The following is a 9,063-nucleotide window of genomic DNA, read 5'->3' as shown; positions in this document are numbered from 1 at the left end:
ACGGTTTTAGCAGGACTGAAGTGGCATAATTGTCTTGTTTACTTGTATGACGTCGTCGTCTTCGCCGGAAATTTCGACGATAACCTTACGCGGCTTGCGACAGTACTAGAGGCCATCAAATCATCAGGGCATGCTCTGAAGCCGAAAAAGTGCGACTTCGCGTACGATGAGCTTCTGTTTCAAAGCCACGTCATCAGCAAATCTGGAGTCCGCCCTAACCCGCAGAAGACAGCTGCCATCGCAAAGTTCCCGCAGCCCATCGACAAAAAGGCAGTGCGTAGATTCCTCGGCACGTGTGCCTACCATAGGCGCGTTTTCAAGGACTTTTCATGCATCGCTGAGCCACTGACACATCTAACAAGATGTTACGCCGAGTTCAAATGGGAAACGCCGCAGGCCAACGCATTTCACGAATTCAAACGACACATGCAGTCGCTGCCGGTACTTGCGCATTTCGACGAGGACCTCGATACCGAAATCTACACTGACGCCAGTGTCCTAGACCTCGGTGCCGTCCTAGTACAGAGGAAAGACGGACTTAAACGGGTGATATCTTATGCTAGCCGGTCGCTGTCAAAAGCGGAAGAGGATTATTCTACGACCGAAAGGAATGCCTCACCATCGTTTGGGCTATAGCAAAATTTCGCCCTTACCTATATGGCAGACCATTCAAAGTCGTCAGTGACCATCACACGTTGCGTTGGCTAGCGAATTTAGAGGATCCTTCAGGACGGCTGGCGCGGTAGAGCCTCAGACTGCAAAAATATGATATCACTGTAACCTACAAGTCCAGAAAACACTCTGATGCCGAGTGTCTATCGGGCGCCCCCATTGACCCGCCGCCGCAATATGACGAACCCGCCGTGGTTGCTCAGTGGCTATGGTGTTGGGCTGCTGAGCACGAGGTCGCGGGATCGAATCCCGGCCACGGCGGCCGCATTTCGATGGGGGCGAAATGCGAAAACACCCGTGTGCTTAGATTTAGGTGCACGTTAAAGAACCCCAGGTGGTCAAAATTTCCGGAGTCCTCCACTACGGCGTGCCTCATAATCAGAAAGTGGTTTTGGCACGTAAAACCCCAAATATTATTATTATTAATATGACGAGGATGGCGACGCTTTCCATGGAATAATAAGTTTGGAAGACCTCGCTTAACAGCAACGAGCAGACCCGGAGCCTCGTCGAGTATTTGGAAGGGCACACAGACGTTGTCCCTAGGGCATTTAAGCGAGGATTGTCTTCGTTCGCGCTTCAAAACAACCTACTAGTAAAGAGTATTTTGTCGCCAGTCCGCGGCCACTACCTTCTCGTTGTACCGTCAGCGCTTCGTCCAGAAGTACTGCACGCCCTGTATGACGATCCGACCGCTGGGTACCGCGGGTTCTCCCGGACGCTATCGAGGATACAGGAAAGGGAATACTGGCCGCACTTGATCGCAGACGTTCCCCGTTACGTCAAGACATGCCGAGACCGTCAGCGACGCATGACACCGCCGACAAGGACAGCGGGATTACCACAGCCGATCGAGCCTCCTTGCCAACCATTTTAGCCAATCGGGATGAATTTGTTGGGACCGTTTCCGGTGTCAACAACCGCAAAGAAGTGGGTCGTCGTGGGGATGGACTACGTCACCCGCTTCACTGAAACGAAAGCTCTGCAGAAAGGTAGCGCAGCCGAAGTGGCGAAATTCTTCGTCGAGAACATTCTCCTGCGACATGGCGCTCGAGAAGTCCTTATCACCGACAGAGGAACGACCTTTACAGCGGGGCTCACCCAAGCCATTCTGCAATACAGCCAGACAAGCCACAGGAGGACAACTGCCTACCACCCGCAGCCGAATGGTCTTACGGAGCGCCTGAATAAGACCCTCGCCTTCATGCTAGCAATGTACGACGACCTCGAACACAAGAGTTGGGTTGCCGACCTGCCATACGTAACCTTTGCTTACAACACGACGGTGCAAGAAACAACACAGATCACACGACGTTCAAGCTGGTTTACGGCAGGAACGCGATGACGACTCTCGACGCCATGCTGCCGCACGTCACCGACAAAGAGAATCTTGAGGTCGCCACCTATATACAGCGTGCCGAACACGCCCGACCGCTCGCCCACCTGCGGATTAAGAACCAGCAGAGGGCCGACAGCCGACACTACAACCTGCGACGACGCTACGTCGAGTACTAGCCCGGCGACCGCGTTTGGCTTTGGACCCCGATACGCCGACGAGATCTCAGTGAGAAACCATTGCGACGCTATTTCTGACCCTACAATATCAGCCGACGTATTGACCTATGAAGTTGTGCCAGACGGCATTTCGCATTCACAGCGGCGGCGCGCACGATCTGAAATGATCCATGTGGTGCGTCTTAAGTCCCTTTTACGGAAGCTGACGAACTTCCTTATAGTGTTGTTTCTTTGCTACGGGTGTTTTTGTTTCTTACTTTGGTTTGTTTGCAGCATTGGGTGGATGCTGTTTAAGACGGGGGCATTTACACGTGTTTATCTTTATGGGGTGACTGCGTTTCACCGCCTAACAAATGTTATCGCACAGCGCAGGACGCGCCTGCATGTGTCGGAAATTTCTCGAAAGTTATCGATGGTCCTATCCGCTGTCTGTTGTTACCGAACCTTGTGTAATCTGATTTCATCCCGTGACGCGAATGGTGTGTAGAACTTTGTGGAAGACATGCGGGTCCCAGCGATTACTCTATAACATTCGACGACTGATGTATAAAAGCCGACGCGCTTGACCCGCTGGTCAGATTTTGACGACGCCGACTGTGTTTGCCGTTGTCGCCGTTCTTGAAGTGGAGCCTGTTTTTGTGGGCACAGCTTCGCCGAATAAAGGTTAATTTCGCCTTCCACGGTATTGCTGCTGCATTCTTTATACGTCACCACCACGTGACAATGTATAAGAATTACGGCAGGGTTGAAAAGAGATTACCTGATACTTACGTGATATGGAGTGGATAGCCACCACTCATGAAAGAAATTTAGATCAATCTGTTCCAATCATTCAGAAAACGGTTTCTTACATCTATAAGCAAAGCGCGTCCTTATGGCGCGAGGCTACAAACTGTGACGATTTTTGCCGCCCAAGCTCCATACGTAACTGCAGACGCAGCATTTTAGTTAACATTTAGTTTCAGATAATCTACACCTTTCGATTAGACTATATGTTTCTACTTCCTTTCGCCTGGTGGCACGTTCAAGGAGATCGCCAGGTAAGGCACGGAGATTGCATTCGTAAAGGCTTCCCGGCCTCCCCGATTCGGTCTGAGTACTTAGGCAATATCGTTTAATACGAACAGTGTTGTTCGTATTAACATCCAATAATTGTCATGATTCCTTTACTCGGAGAGTCGATTAGTTCACCTGAGGCTGGCCACGACGGCGGCATTTCGATGGGGCTGAAATGGGAAAACCCCTGTATACTTAGATTTAGGTTCCCGATATTTAAAGAACCGGAGTCCCCCACTACGGCATGCCTCGTAATGAGATAACTGTTTTGGTATGTAAAACTCCATAATTTGATTTTTTTTCACCTGGGCCTGGTGCAGCTTTCAACAGAAGCGCCCTCATTCCGGTCGGGAGTTTTCACTTCTTCAACCAGTGCATTTAGAATCTTCTCTCATTCTTTCGCTTACATATATGTTGCGGACATATATGTCTATGTACCCTTAGATTTACCTTGAAGTGCATGGACCATCTGCATCCCTTCGCGCCAAGCAGTTAATACACCTTGTTTATGTCACTATAATATTGTTTTCTTTCATCATTGTCCCAGATCCATATTCCACCAAGAAGCGTGCGTAAAATGACACGATATAAACAAAGATCTCTTACGAAGTTTTATTTGCAGTAGGTGGAGTCTGTGGTAAAAATTACGTGTTACTTTTAGAAAAAAAATGTAAAAATTAACAGTTCACCTGGCTAAAACTACCGTTGGTACCAGTCGACAAGAGTTGCAGGTGCACCAAAGCAAGCAAAACCAGGAAAACATTTACTTTTTGCGAGAAAAACTCGGCGTCTGCCAGGGTCCGCACAACGAACGCACGCTCGTTAGCAGTCGACGCACATGGAAACGAGAGCAAAATTGAAGACGTCATGTTGTATAACCCACGCCTCAAATATGTATACATAGCCAAGTAGTTTCAATGTAAATTTCCAGTTAACATAAAGTCCCATTATAATGCGTAAGCGCGCAATCGGTCTCAGCGCCCGCAGCGAAATTACGTTGAATATGCCGCGAAGCGCGTCTCCGCCCCAATTCAGTTCACCCGCAGCGTCCTCGCACAATATTTTCACATGCGGTGCCTCAGCGATTGAGCGCCGTTGGGCCCATTGGGCTGGTGTGTAGTACACTCTGTATGGAACACCACGGCGATAGCGATGACCATGCTGACAGCGACGGCAAAAGTGCTCCTAGAGTTCCCATATAATCGCTATTGCAATAAAAGAAATGTACCTAGAAGTACATTGGTCATCTGCATCCCTTCGCGCCAGGCAGGTAATAAACCTGATTTATGTCACTATAATACTGTTTTCTTTCATCTTTGTCCCAGATCCATATTCCACCAAGAAGAATGCGTAAAATGACACGATATCAACAAACTTCTCTTACTAACTTTTATGTTGCAGTAGGCGGCGTCTAAGCAGCCTGACAGGTTGGGCCAACAGTTACACAAATACCTCGGTATCTACGGTCTGCCGCGAATCTGTAAGCTAACATCTCCGTTTCATTGTTTCTTTCATTGTTTTTTTTTTCTTTAACACATGGCAGGGATCCACGCGAGTGGACCGGACAAGGTTCGCTATGTAAGCATATGAGAATTACTTCCTTCAGCTAACTTAATGATGTGTGTTGCTATGATGTGACATATTTAATTATACATTGTAAAAAAAGAAGTAATGCAAACGTGCACATGCCAATTTTCCAAGCAGCCGCAAGCGTTTAAAAATTCACATCAAATAATAAAGCTGTGCTTATTATTGAGTACCTCTTCTTTGTAGACGTCCTCTTCTTTTGAATGAAAAATCCTCATCGTGGAAGTGGGCCGTGTTCTGAGGAAACAAGAACATCAACTTAGACAATGCCCAGTTCGTGCGACTGAGAAGTACCGCTGTGTTCGGACCTAACGACGCACGCACAACGTATCATGGTGAGTTTCTGTCTATAGAATAAAGTTTACCCGCAGTGCTGGCGTATGGACTATGGCTGGCGCCGCTAAGCCCGAATGCGCGGGATCGAATCCCGGTCGCGATGGCCGCATTACTAAAGGAGCGAAATGCGAGGACGTCCGTGTGCCGTGTATTTGTGCGCTTTAAGAACTCCAGGTGGTCAAAATTAATCCGGAGCTTCCACAATGGTGTACCTCACGGTCATATCGTGAGTTTGGCACGTAAAGCTCCAGAAGTTATTTCAATTTTTTACGTTCTCCTATGCTGAGTACATTTGCAGTTCTTATGTTCAATTTAAACTGGAGTATCTCGCCAATTTTGTCACTCTTCACTCAACTAGTCACCGCGTACCTGTGTCTACACGGTTCTGACCTAAAATTTTACTAGCAGATTTGCCAGGTACAAGCACTCTTATGTACATTTTAGCTTCTTCACCTGATTGTTTTGCTGTGCTGTTACGGACTGGACCGTAAGCGCAACAAAATTATAGTTATCACGTGAAATTCTCTAATGAACGGGGCTAATGTGCATTTTTCTTTTCAGGATAATACTATTGTGGCATTCGAGTGTTTATATATGTTCATATATATCTTCTTTACAGTCGTCATACTGTGTTATATTCTATTGAGTATAATTGTTTTCAAGTATCTACGCGCTTACCTTATGATCGGCGTGCTGAATTGTGAACTAATGCTAATTACTAGTGATTTACTCGCATCCCCAATGAAATAATGCTACCAAGGATTCTCACATATAATTGAACTGATGCGGACAACGACCGTGAAGCAAAAGTACTTTCTTTATTATTGCCTCGTACGTGTGATGTCTACCTATTTGTTTCAGTCTAACCCTTTTAGTCAGCAAATATAATGGACTGGCTACAGATGTATAAACATTATATAATTTTAGTTCAGGGTGCGGCAGACTCCGTTCAATAAAACCAAGGCACTAGGAAAATCCGCTGTACATATTCTAGTGAGTATTCGTAATTACATATTAACAAAATATTGATTTAGTGCATAATCAATAGCGTTGCGCGTTTTATTAAACCAACCTGACTCAACACGACTCAAAGCACATTGGTTATTGGCTGCAGGTGTTACGAAAGGCAAGTAGCAATTATTTCGCCATCACTAACGTAACGCAGCCTCTCGAACACCTCAAGAAGTATAGCAGCGCCTTCGTGAAGGTGGTCAAATGCAGCAATATTCAATGCTCCAAACTGGAATGCAGCCATGTTCAGTAATCAGGGGGTTCAGTTTACATGTAGCGCAATGTGTGAAGTTTTATTTTTTTTTTTTCATTGTGAGCACTGGACAAAACGAACAAAAAGAATCACCGCAGAGAAATTTGTAGGAGTGTCATTTGAAATGACTAATTGAATCATGCTAAACTCGACCGATATGTTCAGTATTCTGCATTGTGAAATATCTTTAAATACTTTTTAAATGGTACAGGTCCGCTGGTGTGCTCATTAAATCATAAAATTGGAGTAAAAGTGCGACAAATTCCAACGTGTTGCCATAGTAGATATAAAACGCGGAAAGATAGGTTTCGTCGAGCGTACTGTGCATCACTCGGGGAGGCAAACTTTTCCTTCGAAACCGTGATAGTTAGCACTCTTCTATGAAATCCGGAGATGTGAAGAAACTACCTTTATTTCGCTGTACTTCATTTGCACATTTAAGAAACACATAACATGCTATGCAATGACAGAATGTTTCCACTATTGTGAATACCAGCATTTAACCTCGTTTTATATTATGGGTGAGAATGACTGCTTTTAATTCACTGTGTACTTGATACTCGATTCGAGTTCTCTCTGGTTCTATTTGATTCGTATTTCATTAGGTCTCGAAAATTACTATTTGCCGCGCCCTAAAGATCTCTACTCCATGACTCAAGCCGTCCAACGTCACGACGATTGTCACCAAGTGAAACATCTACCATAAAAATTTACCAACGGAAAAATGAGTTCAGCTCAGTCACATCATTTGGTTTCGGTACATTGTTTGTCACCGTGTCTTCGGTAATTGGTTGCAAGTCATTCACGGCGATATAATGTCGATTTGCCCGTTAAACACCCTCTATTTTATCGGTGTCTGCCGAGCATCTGCCCTGCTCTATCATAACACTCTTTGTATTTCTCTGCTGCGACCAAAGTGTCGCCCAAATAATGGCCAGTTCCCGACATACATTGTAATATTTTATCTGGCACGGCTTGGGTATAGTGTTCGCGCGCGCACGCGCACACTACAAACAATGTGTCCGAAACTAAGGAGGCTCAAGTACTTATTGTTATTGAGCTATGCCATACTTCCTCGTCCTGAAGCAGGTATGGGTGCTGCAGGTATGCTGTTCAGAGGACGTCAACACTGTTCTACCTTATAGCACTGCAAAGGTATTCTCATTCTACGGTCGTGACATTTTACTGACCACAGGGCGCGCCTTACGTCTTTTTGAATGACAACATTACAGCGAAGCTGCACACCTCTACCGCCCAAAGAAATTTTTGTAAGCAAATCCGCCTGCCCCCGCACGTGGGCCGATCCCGAAGACACTGCAATACCGGCCCCACGCGCGGCGGAAGTGCGATTCGCCATTAAGAGGCCCACATACACAGCTTCGCTGGTCATCCCTCTTCACAGAGCGAAAGCACACTGAGATTCTTTTTGACACTACCACTTCACCACAGCTCTGATCACACATACGGATAAATTTTTGTGTGAGTGCTGCCTCCACTTTAAATGCCGTCGCAGACGAGACATCCAGCGAATTATTTTAAACACTAAATTGCAACCATGGCAGAACAACGTGTGTACTTTCGAACACTCCATTTCTTTCTTTCTTTCTTTCTTTCTTTCTTTCTTTCTTTCTTTCTTTCTTTCTTTCTTTCTTTCTTTCTTTTTTTCTTTCTTGATTTATTAAAGACAATATACAGATTGCCTTAGGGGACACGGTTAAAGGCAAATATTTGCCTGACTATGCCGTGCCACACGTACAGTGGCAGCAAAGTGGCAATGGCAGGCATTCAGAAAGGTCCACCTGAAATTAAAGTAGTACACAGTTTTAAACACTTGAGTACACAATTCACGTAAAAAGAAAGAAAGAAAGGTTCATCTTACAGTTTTTTAAGCACTTGAAACACAAAAACAAAAACAAGAAAGATTATCCTTGTAGTTGAACATTTGTATTAGTCTTCAGATAGCAACAATTTTTTTACCGTCTTGTTAAACCTTTGCTTTTAAATTCCAGAACTTACCAGGTCCAGTACCAAGGGGTAGTCGTTTAGTACGATAGGAAGTTCAACTGCTAGATTTTGATCTCCGTATTTTGTTCTGCAACGTGGTTTTCCTATTGCCAAACAAACACTTTAAAACCGCGCCCTGCGCGCAATGGGTTAGGACGCGCTGATACCACTAAACCATACTATAACAAAAATATAACAGTGTCACAACTTCATACTTAGAAATTATTCATCAATATTGCACGGCCATTCTGGGAAGACAAATGTTCCTTCCAAAGCAAATACAACGGCAAAATGACAACATATAACCTTAGAAAAAATATATATGATACTTGATGTACGCCGCTAGAAAGAATAAAGTTACAGATATGTGCAAGAGGAGTGCTTACAACTTCTGACGGCTTTCAGCGGCTTTACTTTTATGTTATCTTCACCGGAAGTATTACTGTCTTTCAACGATAAAATTATGGCCTATATCTCGTGCTGCTCAGTAGCCGGCAAGAAAACTGTAGAAAATAATCGATTTACTATATATTCCGTGCAAGAGGGCACCAGAGTATCATTTTGTGAAGACGCACCAGCATCAAGAAAATGAGAACTTAACGTATTTACAACCTCAATATCAGATAATT

Source organism: Dermacentor variabilis, chromosome 4 (genome assembly GCF_050947875.1).
Source record: "Dermacentor variabilis isolate Ectoservices chromosome 4, ASM5094787v1, whole genome shotgun sequence".
Lineage (NCBI taxonomy): Eukaryota > Metazoa > Arthropoda > Arachnida > Ixodida > Ixodidae > Dermacentor > Dermacentor variabilis.
This window is presented reverse-complemented; position numbering follows the sequence as displayed.